The sequence below is a fragment of the Schistocerca piceifrons genome, chromosome 3, assembly GCF_021461385.2.
Source record: "Schistocerca piceifrons isolate TAMUIC-IGC-003096 chromosome 3, iqSchPice1.1, whole genome shotgun sequence".
Taxonomy (NCBI): Eukaryota; Metazoa; Arthropoda; class Insecta; order Orthoptera; family Acrididae; genus Schistocerca; species Schistocerca piceifrons.
In genome coordinates, this window is record NC_060140.1 from 493,988,907 (window position 1) to 494,005,461 (window position 16,555).

General features: G+C 38.8%; 1 protein-coding gene across 2 annotated transcripts in view; it reads right to left on the reverse strand.

Annotated features, from left to right (window-relative positions):
- The window catches only part of LOC124787921 (ATPase family AAA domain-containing protein 5), a 146,812-nt gene extending 144,620 nt beyond the window's left edge, over positions 1–2,192 (reverse strand). For both annotated transcript variants that reach the window (XM_047254908.1, XM_047254909.1), the window contains exon 1: positions 1,947–2,192. The gene's annotated coding sequence lies outside the window, so the exon portion shown is untranslated. The remainder of the gene's footprint in view (positions 1–1,946) is intronic.
- Positions 2,193–16,555: the final 14,363 nt, after the last annotated feature.

The following is a 16,555-nucleotide window of genomic DNA, read 5'->3' on the forward strand; positions in this document are numbered from 1 at the left end:
GTTTTGCCTTTAGATATTGAGGTAACTTTTTATCGCAGAGGACTCCGGTTATCTGTCTCCTCTTGAGCCAAGCTGCATTCACCCTCAGTAGACAAGGTTTTTTGCCAACTGCAGTGGACACTCTCCTTCCCATGACATCTGTCATTTCGTTGTATATTCCATGAATCACTAAATATCTCATAGTTTTCTATTGTGGAACTTTTTTTTAAGTGTACCGTAAAAAAACAGCACAACAATTGCTATCATCTTTAAAATGGAAATAATGAAAAAAAGGAGAAAAAAATATAAATCTGTAAATAGTTTGGCATTACTTTCTTGATAATAATTAAAACTAGAGATCAAGTAAGGCAGTAAACTTGTTAAGTCACAATGTTAAAATGAGTGAAATGACAGAGTAACAAGGATGTAAAAATTGGTCCTACTACAGTTCTAATAAGCCCTATCACCTGCTAAGATTCTTTCATCTGTGTTGTGACAGTGTTAGCAGAATTAAAGGGAGTAGGAAATGATAAAAGCATGAAAATCGTGACGGTAACAAGCAATGAAACTATCAACATCATATTAATTGAAAAAAATAAAAACAACAACAACAGTGTCTTCCATTGCATCTTTTGCACTGGTGTATATACAATATGTGTGCATCAAAACACTCAAAGTATTACCTACTAATATAGTTTTTTTTTTTTTAATCTCCCTTCAACTCTCACTTTTTACTGCAGAAAGTTGTTTTATATGGTGAGAAAATAGACATCAACCAAAATTGCAGATCGAAATCTCACCACAAACTTTATTGTGCATTCAAATTTATTGATGTCTTCAACTCAAACCTAATTACCTCTTTTGAATCTAATCTAGACATCCTGACGGTTGTGGCAGACTGATCTGTACTGCAGCACAATGTCTATAAAAGATTGGAAAGTGACAATTGGTTTGTGAGTTGGCGAAGCCAACAAATGCGAAAGGTAGTGAAGTTTAATGTTTACATCTGCATCATGTTGAGAAATGCAAGGCGGATCCAATACATAACCTCTACACAGGCATTTATTTCTTAATGAGGCATATCACTGACAGTCATAAACTGAACAGCAGCATTCGTTAACTTAAAATTAGTCACACCATCTATTTTTCAAGGTGCAATTTGACCAGCTACTCAGTGAGTTATAGGAGTTTGTAAACAAAACAGAAAATTTTAAAAACATATTAAAAACCAGCCTACTCGATTAATTCCTACTATTCAACAGATGAATTCCGTAACAACCAATTTCTTTGGTGAAATATTGTGTGCAGGATCAATTTAACATTTAAGATTCTTACGCTATAAATAGGAGGCAAGATACTACGTAAGAGTACAAACGACTACAGGTATTGTGAAACGAAAATAGTGTCAACGAATTCAAGCTGTGAAGTGTACGTACGCATTCACTTAAAACAGGTAAAACCCGAAATTATAAAGTATAGGTGATAAATGACAAATATGAGTTCTGTATAACAATTACAAATACTTCACCACACTGTACTAATTAGCAATAACAAAACTCTGTTACTATTCAAGTGCAGTTAGTTGACAGTGTACTGGAGGGGTCACGTAATCTGACAAAACCATTTCTAAAAATCGGCTCCTATTACAAGATGAAATGGCATTTGAATTGGCTTTGCGGCTGAAATACATATATCAAATGTGAGACACCAAAAAGTATCTGCATAATATAATGATAATGCTCACATCTCGGTAAATGTGATATCGCTCTATCTTAACGTTACCAAGGATGCCAGGTGAAAATCAATATAACACCACACATTGCTCCATCAATTTATATCACTAAATACTTCTTTCAAACTTTTCCTGATCAGATACGTGAAACACACCATTATCTGCCACAAAGAACACAATAATGCAATTATCATTAGTAAAAAAATTGTAACAAACTATTTGACAAGCTACTCACACTGAGAATACCACATTACTCCAAACTGAGGTGACTATATGCACGTATCGCAATCAGTGCTTATGATGGCTATTTGGTAACGACTACAAATTAATTTCATCTAATAAATTACGTTCGTACAGAACAGCACTTATGAAAACTATATGTATTTTAAATAATACTCTTGTAACATTTATCGGCCGTTATTTCATGTTAACGGTTAATTAATCGCCCACAGCCACAAACAAACCGACATCATAACACAAATTTGCGCGGTATTTTGTCAAAGACATTACCTGTAGTAACTAAGAATGGAACAACATTGGATATAATCATATAGTAGGAATATCTATGGAGTGTCAAATTATTGTCGCCAACTTACATTGCGTCGGATTCAACTCACCACGCCCCCCTCTAAAACAAGCAGTTGTGATGTGACTTCATGGCAGTTACTAAAGCGGCTGTAGACTTCGGTACTACTGTGCAATAATTCACAATAAACAATGTGATTCATCTTCTGGATATAAGATTGTAGGGGTCTACTGTAGCAGGGGATACAACCCGTCGGCTTTGGACAATGACGTCACAAGTCGCCAGAGAGCAGTATACCATTTTCGCTTTTGCTGTTATGTTTCAGTTTCGTTTTTTTACTGATTGCTTAATAAAGTGGATCTGTTTATTCTATCTCGTGAGATTTTTTTAAAAAAAGCCAAAAAACACTTATCAGCTACTGAAGGGAGCTACAACACTAAGAAGAATCGCTTCTCGTTTGGCGACTTGTGACGTCATTGTCCAAAGCCGACGGGTTGTATCCCCTGCTACACTAGTCCCGATTGTAGGTTGGGGTCAATTCTAGTGTCCGATTCCACTTCTCGACGTCATACTTAAGGCAGAGACGCTACATAGAGGCAATCTTTGAAAGCAACTGATCATATTCAGAAATTATACCGACAAAGAATTAAAGGCAACGACAATAAATAAGAACAGAAAAAGAAAAGTGAACATAAAGATATACCCAAATAATGGTTTGCAGATTCTGATGCGTCAGCTCACATGTCAAACCATCCCAGTTCACAAGTGGTCGTGGCCAACAACGAAAATTTACTCGTTAAAGGAACAGGCTGCAAGCATATTAATGCTGTGGCAGGCCGAGAGAAATATTAAGGTGACGGATGTACTTTATGTTCCTCAGCTGAGTACAAATTTACTTTCCATAAGCAAAATAGTGCAACAGGGTCACTCAGTCATTTTGACAATAGAGGCTGTCGCGTTCGAGATACAGAGAAGAAATTGATACCAACAGCATCGTTAATTAACGGAATGTATAGGCTGGATCACCCAAGTGATTGCAATGCAGAAACAAAGTATGCATCCTTGTTTATTGATGCAAATCTAAGGCACAGAAGATTAGGCCACCTACACTCAGATGCGATGAAAGAATTACAGAACGGTTAGGCTAATGGCATCAAATATAAAGGAGCCCTCGACACTCTGTGCGTTATGTGCCTAGAGGGTAAGCAAACTAGATTTTCCTTTCCTCACTTCACTTCTAGAGCTAAAAGAATTTTGGAGTTAGTGCATTCAGATTTGTGTGGTCCAATGCAAACCACATCTGACTGACGATTTCTCTAGGAAAATTTTTTGTATACTGTCAGCAATAAATACCAAGTACCTGACACTATACGCAACTTTAAAATGTTCATAGAGAATCAGACAGGCGAAAGGTTTTGTATCTTGCGAACTGATAGAGGAAAAGAATTTTTGAACGAAAGACTGACGAAATTTTTAAGGGAAGATGGGGTAAAACGTAAAACCACTGTTCCCTACACTACAGAACACATTGGTGTTGCAGAAAGGTACAACAGAACAATCGTGGAAAAGGCAAGATGTATGTTATTTGAAGAGAAATTACCTACGAAATTTTGGGGAGAAGAAGTCTCCACCGCAGTTTACCTCATTAACAGTTCACAGACAAAAGTTTTGAACAACATAACGCCAGAGGAAGCTTTCTCATGAAAGAATCCTGATCTCCGACATCTAAGATTATTCGGCAGTAAGGCATTTGTCCACATACCAAAAACCATTAGGTGCAAATGGGACAAGAAATGTGTTCAGTGCATACTCGTCGGATACTGTGAAGTCAGCAAGGCATACCGGTTGTTCCATCTGGTTCAACAAAGAATCATTAAATCCAGAGATGTGATATTTAGAGAAGACATAATTCAAGAGAATAATAACAAGCCAGGAACATGTGATCATTTGCTGGAACTAAATCAGATATATATTCAGTTCACAAATAAGGAGGAGAGCGTTACTATTCAAGATGACTCAAGGAACAACAGATCAGATAACAGCATTTCAGAAGAAACAGGCTCAGTCGAAATAGAAGAAGAATCTGGACCGCCTCAACAAGAAGTGCTCAGAAGATCTTCCAGAATACAGGTAACACCCATTTTTAAGAAAGGTGACAACAACAAAATAGAAAACTACAGACCAGTCTCAATCTTTCCTGTCTATTCCAAAATAGTTGAGAAAGTTATATACAACATGATTATAAACTTTCTAAACAAACACAACCTGATGTTCGAAAATCAAAATGGATTCCTAAAAGGTAAATCGACTAGCACTGCAGCTGCTCAACTAATTGAGGTGTTAGGGGGTATCGAAAGCAAGGAACATGTGGCAGGTGTATACCTAGACCTGGAAAAATCCTTTGATTGTGTGAATGTTGACATCCTATTAGACAAGCTATGGAACATGGGCATTAGAGGCGCTGCTTATGACCTAACAAAGTGTTATATGAGCAATAGAAAACAGTTTGTTCTACTTAAAACGGAAAGTGGTGTCTACAAACCAGAGATCACTTGCGTAAAATATGCAGTGCCCCAGGGTTCGCTGTTGGGCCCCCTTCTGTTCTTAATCTATGTAAATGATATTAAATACTGTACAATAAATTCCAAAATTGTTCTGTATGCTGATGTCACGCCCATTGTGTGTAAAAAGGAAACATGTAATGAACTAGAGGCCAAGTGTAATAATGTGACAAAAGAAATTGTTCAGTTTTTTAATGAAAGTCACTTAAATGTAAGCACGCGTAAAACATGTTTGATGGAGTTTAACAAAAGTAGTTTGAATAATGAAATTAAATTATAAATTGGCAACGAATTGGTAAATAAAGAGTCTAGTGTAAAATTCCTTGGCGTAACAATCCAAAGCAACCTGAAATGAGACACACATATTGACTCCCTAGCAACTAAGTTGTCAAAACATATATTTGCAATCAGTACTATTAGTAAGTTCTGTAGAGACACTGTAGTCCTAAAGATTGCATACCATCCTCTTTTCTTCTATCACTTGAACTACGGTATTGAAATTAGGGGGCAACAACCAAAGCCAATCTAGATAAGCTACTCATTCTTCAAAAAAGGGGTGTGAGAATAATATGTGGAGCAAAATATAGGAAATTTTCTCGCAACTTGTTTCCAAAAACAGAGGTGTTAACTGTTATAAACACATACATTCTAAAAGCCATATTGCTTGTGAAAAGACTGCATCCAAACATTTATTCAGATTTCCACCAGTACAATACTAGAAATAAAGAAAGATTCTACATTGCCAGCCACAGAACAGCACTTTACGAAAAGGGGCCTCAGTACACAGGTACAAAATTTGCTAATGCACTGCCTAGTCCAGTCATGGCTTTTCCTGCAATTAAAATGAAACATCAGCTTAAGAAATTTTTAGTAAAACACCCTTTCAACCCATTAGAAGAGTACCATACTTATATGAAGAACAACAAATGCTTTGTGAAATTATTTAAAAGAAATAAGCAAACATCTTATTGTAATTTTGTTGTAAATTAATGATGTATTCAGAAGAATGTGTCTCGTGTATTGTACAAATAACTTTAATCATTACAGTTTCTTTGTACATGTGCAGTGTTCCATTTGATGTTGAATAAAGCTATTATTATTATTATTACCCATACCAAAGAAGATGGACGATTATGAGACCTACTAAACTAAAGAAGATTCAGAGGCATCAACTTTGGAAGAAACTTTTCAGTCCAAGGATTCAGAGAAATGGTTTCAAGCAATAGAAGAAGAATTGAAGTCACATGCGAAAAATAAAACTTGGGAATCAGCTATTCTGGCCCAAGCCAAAAAAGCGATTGATGCTAAGTGTGTCTTCAAGAAAAAAGAGAGTTACAAGGACAGACAATTCGCCATAAAGCTCGACTTGTATTTAAGGGATGTTCACAAATTAAAGGTTTAGACTATGAAGAAACATACTCACCAGTGATACAATTCACTCAGATATTTGTTTAGTTTAGCTGTAAAATACGACTATCATTGTGATATGGTGACAGCGATTTTGCAAGGTGATTTGAAAGAAGAAATTTATGATAAAATTCCCACAGCTGACTAAGTGACAAAAACAGTCAAATATGAAGGTATTAAAAGACTCAAGAAAGCAGTGTATGGTCTTAAACAAGGAAGTCGCTTTTGGAATATCAAACTGGACAAAGTTCTACTAAGCTTAAATTTCAGCAGGTTCCCTGCTGATCCATGTGTTTATTACAGAAACCAAGGAAGTGATATATTAATTGTAGCTGTTTACGTAGATGACATGATGATATTTTGTAACAATATGCAACAGAAAATTGCATTTAAAGAACAGCTAAAGAAACAATTTAAACTAAAGGGCCTTGGAGTAGTATCCATTTGTCTATGGATCCGAGTGACAAGAGATCGTAAGCTTGGACTTTTATAGTTGGATCAGACTCATTATGTAAAACAGATTTTACGAAAGTATAACATGGTAGACTGTAATCCAGTATCCACTCCGCTTGACAATAACCAAATATTAACTCATGAAATGAGCCCAAAAACAGAGAGAGAAAGAGGTACCATGAAGAAAGTCCCATATAAAGAAGCCATAGGTAGCTTAAAGTATGCACAACAAGGTACTAGACCAGAACTAGCATACGCAATTGGAGTTGTGGGTCGGTTTAATAATAACCTTGGAATATCCCACTGTAAAACTGTAAAGCGAATCCTAAGATGTATAAAGGTAACTAAAGATTTCAAGCTACAATTTTCCAAAGAAAATCATGACATCACAAATGGTTCAAATGGCTCTGAGCACTATGGATCTTAACATCTGAGGTCATCAGCCCCCTAGAACTTAGAACTACTTAAACCTAACTAACCCAAGGATATTACACACATCCATGCCCGAGGCAGTATTCGAACCTGCGACTGTAGCGGTCGCGCGGTTCCAGACTGAAGCACCTAGAGCCACTCGACCACACCGGCCGGCATGACTCGCAGGTTACACTGATGCTGACTGGACTGGGAACATAGGAGATACAAAATCAACCACTGTTTTTTTTTATTTATGTCACAAGGTGCAGCAATTTCATGGAATAGTGAAAAACAACCAACAGTAGCTCTCTAGATGACAGAAGAAGAATATATGGCTTTAATGTCTGCATGGTCAGGAAGTAATTTGGCTGCAACCTCTGCAAAGAGAGATATACCCTTTCCCAAAAGAGGGTCCAATAAGATTGTTTTGCAACAACAAAGGTGCAATTGATCTTTCAAAGACAATTGGATACAAAGATCGCACTAAACAAATTGACACCAGGCATCATTTCAACAGGGAAAGGATAGATACAGGAGAAATCACATGGGAGCAAATTTCCACAAATGGAATGCTTGCAGATATGATGACAAAGCCACTGCCAAGAACCAGACATCAGCAACTAACACAGGACTTTAGACTCTGAGAATGATGTACTGAGAGGCATAGCTTCTAGTGGGGGTGTTGGAATTTAGAATCGATGCCTCTGCTTCATATTTATCTTTGCCACAGTTGCTACGGACACTTTTATAGACGTTCCTATTAATATGGTTGTGTTTTGCCTACCCTTGGGTTACAATCGTTCTCTGCATGTTTATAGAAGCATTTATGATCACTTTCAAACCGTAACCACATGTTTATTTCAAGTTCAATAACAACAGTATACATGTCCAACATAAATTATTATCGTAATTTACGCGAGTAACAAAAGTGCAGAGAACCTTTAAATCCAGTGCAGTATGGGTCATGGTGAAGTCATAACATTATAAGTCAACTTTAACTTTTAATACTAATTATTGATTCTAATGGGACGAGAGTAAAAGTAACGAAAATTGACAAAAAGTAGGATGTAACAAATACTTTAATCGGTAACTTGAACTGACCTATATAGGTCAATTCTAGTTACCATTTCCAGTCATTGGATGATTCATTAATTCGATCATTTTTTCAGCACGTGTGTGGAATAAAATGTAGGCTAATATGATTTCTGCATTTGTAATTGCTCTTTGAACTACTCCAAAAAATTACTAATATTGGAATCAGCACCTAGAATTGGCCTATATAGGGTGTTACAAAAAGGTACGGCCAAACTTTCAGGAAACATTCCTCACACGCAAAGAAAGGAAATATGTTATGTGGACATGTGTCCGGAAATGCTTTCTTCCCATGTTAGAGCTCATTTTATTACTTCTCTTCAAATCAAATTAATCATGGAATGGAAACATACAGCAACAGAACGCACCAGCGTGACTTCAAACACTTTGTTACAGGAAATGTTCAAAAAGTCCTCCGTTAGCAAGGATATATGCATCCATCCTCCGTAGTGGTTAGCACACTGGACTCGCATTCGGGAGGACGACGGTTCAATCCCGCGTCCGGCCATCCTGATTTAGGTTTTCTGTGATTTCCCTAAATCGCTCCAGGCAAATGCCAGGATTGTTCCTATGAAAGGACACGGCCGACTTCCTTCCCTAATCCGATGAGACCAATGACCTCACTGTTTGGTCTCTTCCCCAAAAAACCAACCAACCATCCACCCTCCGTCGCATGGAATCCCTGATGCGCTGAGAAGCGTACAAACACTTGAGTGAAATGTGCAGAAGCTCCATCGTGCATGAACCACGTGTTGTGTCGTACTTGTAAAGGCCCATGTTCTAGCAGCACAGGTAGAGTATCCCTTATGAAATCATGATAACATGCTCCATTGAGCGTAGGTGGAAGAACATGGGGCCCAATCAAGACATCACCAACAATGCCTGCCCAAACGTTCACAGAAAATCTGTGCTGATGACGTGATTGCACAATTGCGTACCAATTCTCTTCAGCCCACACATGTTGATTGTGAAAATTTACAATTTGATCACCTTGGAATGAAGCCTCATCTGTAAAGAGAACATTTGCACTGAAATGAGGATTGACACATTGTTGGATGAACCATTCACAGAAGTGTACCCATGGAGGCCAATCAGCTGCTGATAGTGCCTGCACACGCTGTACATGGTATAGAAACAACTGGTTCTCCCGTAGCACTCTCCATACAGTGACGTGGTCAACGTTATCTTGTACAGCAGCAACTTCTCTGACGCTGAAATTAGGGTTATCGTCAACTGGACGAAGAATTGCCTCGTCCATTGCAGGTGGCCTCGTCGTTCTAGGTCTTCCCCAGTCGCGAGTCATAGGCTGGAATGTTCTGTGCTCCCTAAGACGCCGATCAATGGCTTCGAACGTCTTCCTGTCGGGACACCTTCATTCTGGAAATCTGTCTCGATACAAACGTACCGCGCCACGGCTATTGCCCCGTGCTAATCCATACATCAAATGGGCATCTGCCAACTCCGCATTTGTAAACATTGCACTGACTGCAAAACCACATTCGTGATGAACACTAACCTGTTGATGCTACGTACTGATGTGCTTGATGCTAGTACTGTAGAGCAATGAGTCGCATGTCAACATGAGCACCGAAGTCAACATTACCTTCCTTCAATTGGGCCAACTGGCGGTGAATCGAGGAAGTACAGTACATACTGACGAAACCAAAATGTGCTCTAACATGGAAATTAAGCGTTTCTGGACACATGTCCACATAACATCTTTTCTTTATTTGTGTGTGAGGAATGTTTCCTGAAAGTTTGGCCGTACCTTTTTGTAACACCCTGTATAGAAGGTCAGTTATATTTACCGATTCTAATTTTTGTTATACACTGCAGTAGTTTCAGAGAGCAATTATAAATGTAGAAATGGTATTACATTTCAATGCTTACAACTGCTAAAATAATTTACATATGAATCATGGAATGGTTGGAATTTGTAACTGGGATTTATCTACATATGTTAATTCTAGTTATCGATTCTAATTTCTTTATTTTTTGTAGATATCTGTTTGTCGTGTACTGGCTTTTCTTTTAGTATTTAGTGTGTCGGTTTCTCCACTTTTATGCTGATATTTCGTATTTGTTGTCATTCATTTAATTTTCCGTTTTTTCTGATTCATTTTAGCTTCTCTCCGCCAAAAACTCCCACTTTCCTGCACTTTTCCTGTTAGATTCAATAATTAATATAAAATTAACGCAATTTTATGACATTATGACTTCACCAAGCGCTTTACTATCATGCAATTTAAAGATTCCTGTGCTTTTCTAGTCGCACAAATTACGAGAATACTTTTTACCAGACATGAAAATTTGTTTTTAATTCTTGTTCTTAATTATTTTCTTTATTTTCAGTTCGTTTCGATATAATTCATAACTAAGTAAATAACTGCCTGAGTGTAATCGTAATTTAATCTTATACTACATTCGTTTGTTGGCGAGTATGATCCTTTGCTTTCATAGATTGCCTATATGTAGCGGCTTGGCCTTAGGTATGACGTCGTTGCTCAAAGCCAATGAGTGGAATCTGACACTAGAGTTTATCTGAAGGCTGCACAATATATTGTGTGTGGAATTTCCTATGTGAAATGCTTACAGCGAAACACAGGAAGCAGATTTAGGACGTTATAATATGATTTATTACAACATGGAACTATAACTTGAACACGTGTGCACTAGAAAGTGTTCACTGTGAACTAAAAATGCCGAAGACAGTCTTGTGGAGCTCAACTGCTGACCAAAGGGTCGTATTATCTACCTATCCATGGTGAGAACCACACAGAGACCTCCCCCCCTCCCAACTTAGCAACTTAGAGAGCAGAGAACTGGGGTGAGAGGAAGTTGCAACTGCCATGGTCCTCTTCATACACTTCAGCCACGTCGACTAATATGCATTGCATGGCTTGACCATTTCTTGGCACAAAAAGGGAAAAAACATGGCGATGTGCTCCTTGCTTCATTTCAATACACATGATATTGGCTGGGGTACAGTGGAGGTCAATGAGTGTACCCACAGTGGGATTGTTGATTTGTGTTAGTGTGATGTTGGACTGCTCAAGTGGTGGGGTAGTAGGTGCAGTAACATCAGGCTCTGCTTGAATGCTAAATGGCGATAGTTGAAACCTAGGACCTGTGATTGTATGGAACCCTTAAGCTTATAATCTTGGTGTAACCAAAATCACTGGGAAGTTTGTAACTGTGAGTGAATTACCCAGAAATAAACTCATTTTTACTTGGCGTTCCTCATGTTGTCCTTCAACCACAATAAATTCGATCAACATTTTCCCTTGAATATCGAACAACTGAATTAGTGCACATCAAGTCTGATTACTAACATGTTGCCAAAGTTCGACGTACCTGATGCTCTGTCATTCTACGGGGGGATGTAAAACTTCGCATTCGTCCGTGTAGCCTCTGTGTCAGCTGTGCTGGAGGTATTACAAAAATGGATGCAGGTTTATGATGGTTCAGTGATACAATGCAAGGTTTCTATGTACCAGCAGCAAATTATCGAAGGCATCAGCTCCTCATTTGAGAACTTTGTAAGGACTTGAGTATGGTTGCTACATCGCAGGTCAGATCAAGTCATCCACAACATGATGATATCACATTCAGCGAAGGTTTTGTGTATAAAATTTTTTGACGAGCTTTGTGGCTGTAGTGTAGGTGTTCTGAGCCATGCAACATATTGTTTCACTCTCTTAATGAGAGCAGGGAGCTTCTTAGCCTCTGGGGGTTACACTGGGGAAACAAAGTCCGCCGTCAGGTTGAGTGGTTTAACATAAAGAGGAACAGAGATCATCTTTGTACATGGAGCATATTCCCACCAGCACTCAAGTGACACAAATGCTGCATTAAGCATCCAGTGCCAACTTTCAACTAAGCCATTACTTTGGAAAGGATTAGTGGCAGTGCCACTAGCACTCAAGTGACACAAATGCTGCATTAAGCATCCAGTGCCAACTTTCAACTAAGCCATTACTTTGGAAAGGATTAGTGGCAGTGCCGTAATGCTGGACACTGCAAAGCTTACATGATTCGGAGAATAGTGCAGATTCAAACTGGCCATCCTCGTCGGCAGAGTTTTTGATTGTGCCTGTTTGTGACTCAATGCTTTTTTTGTGTGGTGAGTAGTAATCTTGTTCTTTCCATATTGTTATTGTTCTATCCAAGACATTCCATTATTTGATTCATCATAAAATGTTGCAAAATATATACCTATTGAAATGCAGTCTTGAAGAGCCATCAAGGGATGTACAAGAACCGAGTATATTAGAAGTGAAGACATTCACAGAGACGAATGTCAAATTGTTGATAGATACCATAATACAATATAGACAAAATTGTTGCTCAAATTTGCTCCCGTCACATAAGAGAATCCTGAAATCTTTCATGCACTACCAACCAAGAGTCAAAAGAGTCAAGAAAGGAATGCGTAAGCTGTGTCGCTATGATCCAAGAAATGGGGAAATAAGGGCTTCAATTATCATACAGAGTGTATACAGCCCAGGTTAACCAGGAAATCTGGGAAAAACCTGGGAGTTTTTTCATTCGTGAGAAAGCTGGGAATTATCTTGGAACTTTTTAAAATTCAAGGAATTTTTCATTGTTTTAGTTTTGAGTTAAGTTATTGTAATTTTGACTGGTAGGAAATGATACCCTGACAAAGAATTTTACTGTAGCCTGCTGCTGCAGAGTAATACTGCAGCAATAAAACATAAACGAGATTGAAATACCACTATGAAACTTAAGTTGCAACGAAAATGCACCATTTGCAACAATAAAACATGGTGCCCACACCCCCAAAAGCAAAATGTGTCAAGGGGTTTAGGATGAAGACAGCAATACTTAGTAACAACAAGCTGCTTTTGATGAGCATGGTGTCATCACATTTTAAATTATGTTTGTTTGAGCAGATGCCAGTGGGCTCGTGAAAATGCATAGAGCTACCAACGAAAATTTTTCTGGTGTGTCCAAGGTGTCAGATTCATGCATGCACAATGCAATCATAATTGTAGTGAGGAGTAGTCTCAGCGTCACTCACATTTACATTTCGTGATTTTGCTGTTCTCTCTTCATTTACAGCTCTCATGTGCAGTGAAAACAAAACAAATTTCTGTGGGTGGGAGATGTCAAATGAATTACAATACATTCACATAATTATGGAAGACTGTAATATGTTATTGTTTTCATTTTTCTGATTTTATTTTATTTCCATGTTATTGGCAATCGACTGCTAATCCTGTTGCAGAACAATGAATTTATTTTTGTCAGTTTGCTAAGAAAGTTTGGTTTTTTAAAATCTTTTCTGGATAGGCAGACAATTTATTAGAAATGAAGTGTTTCATTTCTCATTGTTAGCGATCAGGCAGTGAAAACGTAAGATCTCTAAGTTGACAAAAGCTCTTACCTTTGTCTCCACCATAATGTCTGACAGGGGTGTGGCACTGATCCGATGGGTGACACGATCAATAGCGGGGAGAATGTATCGTAAGTCCTACGACTCTGGGAGGGGGTCAAAAAATCAAGATGAACATGTTGGAAATGACCTTTAGGTATTTCTTATTGACCAAGTAGTGACTGTGCTTGTCATCCAACCATACAACTTTGGTAAACCATGTAAGTTTGCGTTCACAATCTAGAGTCATTCGGCCTAATGAAATGGTCAGGGTCTAGTATAGATACGGGGCATAATACCATGTCTGACAGCCCATACAAGCTACAAAAAATATATTTACGGCATATTGAGTGGGACCAGCGTAAATAGGCGATTTTGCAAAACATCACACCAGCCTTCTGCGGAAGAATCGAAAGAAGTGCACTTTTTACATTTGAAACTCATTATGTTTGTCCATCATGTTGCACCTTGGCGAAATCGTCGTAATTTACATTAACTGAAAGTCGGTATACTTGTGTGAAGTAGTCAAGTCAGCGATGGTGTTGTCCACCTATTTGAGATGCTGACATCAATTGTAAATTGTGTGATGTAATCAAGTTTACTGAAATGGGCAGAGAACAGTCTTTTACTGGATAATGTATAGAATCCGTCAGTGACATTTGGTCAACACAAATAGTAAGTCATCTCCTCTCAATATCATCTTTGAAATACCACAACAGCTTCGTATATGGTGAGCAGTTCTTCATCATAAGGTGACTGGGAGTCAGGGTCTGGCAGAAGTAACTTAATGGTGGTTTTTCATCTACTACTGTCTGCTGAAGCACCACTACAATCGCAGTGAGACTCACATCAGAAGTGTCTGCTGAAGCACCACTACAATCGCAGTGAGACTCACATCAGTAGTGTTTGACAAGGGAGCTGTTGCGAGTGGATGAGTGATGTCGTAACATGCTGTAAAGTAGCAGAATGGGAGGACATTTAACGAAAACTGCGATTCAGACGTCTCTAAATATCTGATACTACATTACAGAATTTACATAAACTTATGTAAACCTAAACCATGCACTGTAATACGAGGGTTGAGTGAAACATAATGTCTCCACCTTCGTAAATCGTCAACAGCTGGCAGCATTGGTATGCGGCAGGTATTGCCTTGGTCCGTAGCCTCTTCTCTACAGCTCCAATTGGCGGGAAGCCTTACCATTGAACGGTTGTGTTGTTACAGTGTAAAGTATGGAACCCTGCGCAGACAGTCGGTCAATGCGATTTAAGCAACAGGCAGTCATTGAATTCTTGACAGAAGAATGTGTCACCCCGAAGGAGATTCATCAGAGAATGAAAGTAGTTTATGGTGATTGCGTTGATGTGAGTACTGTGCATCGCTGGGCGAGTAAGTATAAAGATGTTGAGGTGGGAACATCTGACATGCGTGAGAAACAAAGAATTGGATGTCCTGTGACAGCAACCACCAAGTTTCACAAGCAAAATGTTGACATACTGATTTACGACGATTGTTGTATCTCTCAGAAACTGCAAGCACAATTGCCATTTCACAAGAGCGTGTGGGTCAAATTATTGCTTTGCTTGGCTATCGGGAGATCTGTGCACAGTGGGTACGCCAGATGCTGATTCCTCAAATGATAGTGCGCAGACTTGAAATTTGCCAGTGAGCCACAGTTTTGTCCGGCTCTTCGAAAAGCGCGCCAGGCGGAGTGCTTTCGCTTCGCGTCTAGTGTTTGCGGTGGCGCTTTCGCTTTGGCGCGCTGTTTGGATCGCTACCGCCCTTTGGCGGGAGGTGGAGCAAGTGTATGGTCGTGTGACGGTCGAGGAGTAACGTACTGGGCGGTGACCGAGAGAGGTGGTGACGCGAGTGGGGCCTTGCTGTTGGGGGTCGTGAACTGCTCGCTTTGGCCGACCTCTTGGCTGTCAGGGGCTAAGTCTGTCTTACCCACATGTATGTGGCTTATGAAGTTTAGAAGCCATGGTGCAGGAGATCAACGCGTGGGACTATATGTCTTCTTATCGGCCGTTGAAACCACTGGCAGCGGTTGGCTCTGACGAGCATTTGGAAGTGCGATGTATTCCCGGTGCTGGGGTGGAGGGTGGGAAGTTGAGTACTGTTTCTATGTAACGAAGGTTTTCAAGTTCTAGTGAAGTGTATGAGTTTCTTCACCAGTGGTTTTGTTGGGGTCGTCCTGCCACAGTTTTCGTTTGCCTGTTCGCGGGAATGTGGTAATTGCTTCTTGGTCGGGCCGTTTTCATTCACACCTCGATTGGGTGATTTAGGGTCGGTGTCGTGGGTCTCTGTGGTTTGGACTCTGTGCAGGCACCGCCCTTGATTCTTCTTCTGGTTTTAAGTAAGTCGGGGAGGTGACGGCTTGTAATGGAAGTTTTGGGGCTGATGTTCTGTGGCCCAGTAGACCACCAATAACTATTCCACCTATCATGATTTGGGCCTCTTTACACGTGTCACTCCCTCACTGAACTACGGAAATTTTTTTTTGGGAACTTCCTTTAATGTGAAGGTTTGTGTACTGGCTTATTCACATTTATCTTGTAACAAACACAAGTTATGTAACTGGCGAGAGACAACTATTTTTGCTTAGTACAACCTAGCTACTTAAAGGTTGTTTTTTTTTTGGACTTGTTCCCCTATTGATATTACAAGTTTAAAATCTTCTGATTGTTAACATCAAACCTTGCAGTATCCTTTACATACAGCTATTTTTTTAAAAGAGTTTTTACACTGTAATCTTATATATATATATATATATATATATATATATATATATATATATATATATATATATATATAAAAAATCTCATTATTGGCAAGTTGTTAATGTCATACCTGGTAATCTCCTTTTCATAATGAAAATTCTCAGGCTATTTGAATTTTTTTTTGAAATTATTATTTTAAAGAAGTGTCTGGCCCCTACTTCCACGATAAAGTTTTTGAAATAACATGTGTACTTGAGTTGTTGTTGTTTGTGAAC